We start from the raw sequence: 2,500 nt of genomic DNA, 5'->3' as shown, positions 1-2,500 counted from the left end.
TGTAGTGTCACACTGCTGCTGGAGAGCATGCCATTCTCTTGGCAGCCTGGTGTAGTGTCACACTGCTGCTGGAGAGCATGCCACTCTCTTGGCAGCCTGGTGTAGTGTCACACTGCTGCTGGAGAGCATGCCACTCTCATGGCAGCCTTGCCAGCTCCACTATGGCTACACTTGGGAGGTACATGCAGCCTTCCATGCACATACAACCTCTTGACCAGTTGACACACTGCTTATGATGCAGGGCTCACCATACTCTTCATGCTGCTACTGCAGATAGCTAGAACTGCACCCAGTTCCCAAACGATGGGTGATCTGGCATTGGCTGCTAATTCCCATCCTACCTTCCTGCTACCTTCAGTACATGTCTTGGTGACTGAACTTGGGTCTCCTCGAGTACAGTCAGAGATTTATCACTCTGTGCCACAGAGACATGACAGGGATCCAGTGAAAGTCTTGTTCTTTTACCTCATCACCTTAGAAGTGCAGAAAAGGCTATGTACCTCCTTAAGAAGGACCTTAGATATCTCCAGTGGGAAAGAGTAGCTGTATTTCTGATGAGGGATATATGTGAGTTCTGCTTGTTCCTTCCATAGAATTAACTAGCTGCCTCTTTGAATTTGTAGTTTACATTGTTAATGAGCTATTATTAATGCTTATCTATTGCTGGTGAGTGTGTCATTCATATTACCCTTGCATAATATTTTTTCTTTGCTCTGCATTTTCTGTAATGTGAGTGTGCATGACTAATATATAATGATTGAGTTCATCCTATCTACTGATATATTAGAATCTGAAGGTTGTTTGTAGCATTTTCATTTGCTACATTAAGCTTATGTTATTTCATATTTTCTAGACATAATCCCCTCCCCAGCATTCCTCTGAAAAAGGAGCATTTTTTTCCAGATGAATTATATACTTATCAGAATACAAATAAACTAATATGTGCATACTTGGCAAGAATTGTTATACATCAATGGTATCATAGATTCAGCTCAAACTCCTTACAGCTGTCTGGTAGGGGAGTATTTAGGGTGCCTGTGCTCCATTTTTCCTCCATCCCCATTTCTATCCATCTCAAGTGGAAAAGGCATTAATGGATCCAGATATACTTGGCTACTACTTGATGGAAAGTATGAAGTCAGCAGCAAGTGGGCTACCATAATAATACGTTGCTTTGACAGCCTTCAGTTTGATGTATGGCACATTAGTCATTCTGAGACTGGAGGAAATCACCAGAGCCTGAGTATGAGAAAAACATGATGCCATAAAGCCTAGCAAAATTCAAAACTTCATTTATCATTTGTCTCCCTATCTGTTTATCTACACTTCAAACTTACGGAGTTGGTGACATGTTAGTATATGCAGGCAAATGACCTTTATTTTCTGCTCTTCCACCATTCAAGTATATTAACTGAAAAGCCCCCCCCCCCCAATCATCAGTATTATGCCCACTGGCCCTGGCTTCATGTCATAACTCACTATATACAGGGTAATAAACAGACACAATGTAAGTAATGGGTAGGAGACCAGAGGTCCTCAGGACATGCAAAGGGAAAGCGGGACCCTAACAATTACGAAATAAATTTATATTTTTTTCTGTGAAGAAGCTTTACTCTTAAGGAATGAAGCAGAGGTAGAGTATTAGTTTGACAGCAGCAGTTGTGACCATCCTGTAGTACAAACATACATTGGTCCTAGAACACAACAGCAGGAGACATCCCCTTTTCTAAGTTATACAGAGCTCAAAGATGAAGAGGAAGTGGAAGGCTGCTGCATGAGGGCTTAACTTTGTTAACAACCAAAATGAACCAGTAGTAGCCCACAGGTATATGGTGTCTCCTCCTAAATATTCTTTATTATGGAAATTAGTGAGCCAAAAGACTGCTTTCGCTAAATGAATCAGCTTAGTGGAAGGCTGCTGCATGAGGGCTTAACTTTGTTAACAACCAAAATGAACCAGCAGTAGCCCACAGGTATATGGTGGCTCCTCCTAAATATTCTTTATTATGGAAATTAGTGAACCAAAAGACTGCTTTCGCTAAATGAATCAGCTTTATTAATGATGCTAACCAGTTACCTACACTCGGTTTTGGAATTACAGGGGTAGCTTTGCTCCGACAAAAAGAAATGGCTTTCAAATTTCAGTGCATTCTTGTGGTGTTTTATCTCCTGTTGAGTTTGAAAAGCTGACACTGTAGCAACATATATTTTCCATTATAGTCATGAATTAAGGAAGGAAAATGTTAAAACACCTGATTTTTGCTTAAGTGAAACATACATATTTTAGTGAGCATTTCTGAATGCATCTTAATTTCTTATGGTTGCTGCACTATTATATAGTGTTGATCGATAGTATTCATGTGTGCATAAAAATATTCTGACACAACAGCTTAATATGTGTCAGCAGTGCATTGCTTTTAAAATGTTTTCTCTGTTAATTAAAAGTGGTTGGTAGTGTCTGGCATTTTACTTTGCTTTAAGAAGTGTAGAACAATGCCTT

At 39.9% G+C, this 2,500-nt stretch overlaps 1 protein-coding gene across 1 annotated transcript in view; it reads left to right on the top strand.

Annotated features, from left to right (window-relative positions):
• Positions 1-2,500, top strand: part of LOC122812945 (bMERB domain-containing protein 1-like) — a 1,250,410-nt gene that overhangs the window by 389,826 nt on the left and 858,084 nt on the right. The window lies entirely within an intron of this gene.

This window comes from Protopterus annectens, chromosome 10.part0 (assembly GCF_019279795.1).
Source record: "Protopterus annectens isolate FY-2018-M chromosome 10.part0, PAN1.0, whole genome shotgun sequence".
In the NCBI taxonomy this organism is placed as follows: Eukaryota; Metazoa; Chordata; order Ceratodontiformes; family Protopteridae; genus Protopterus; species Protopterus annectens.
The sequence above is the reverse complement of the archived record's forward strand: the minus strand, read 5'-3'. Positions and strand labels throughout refer to the sequence as shown.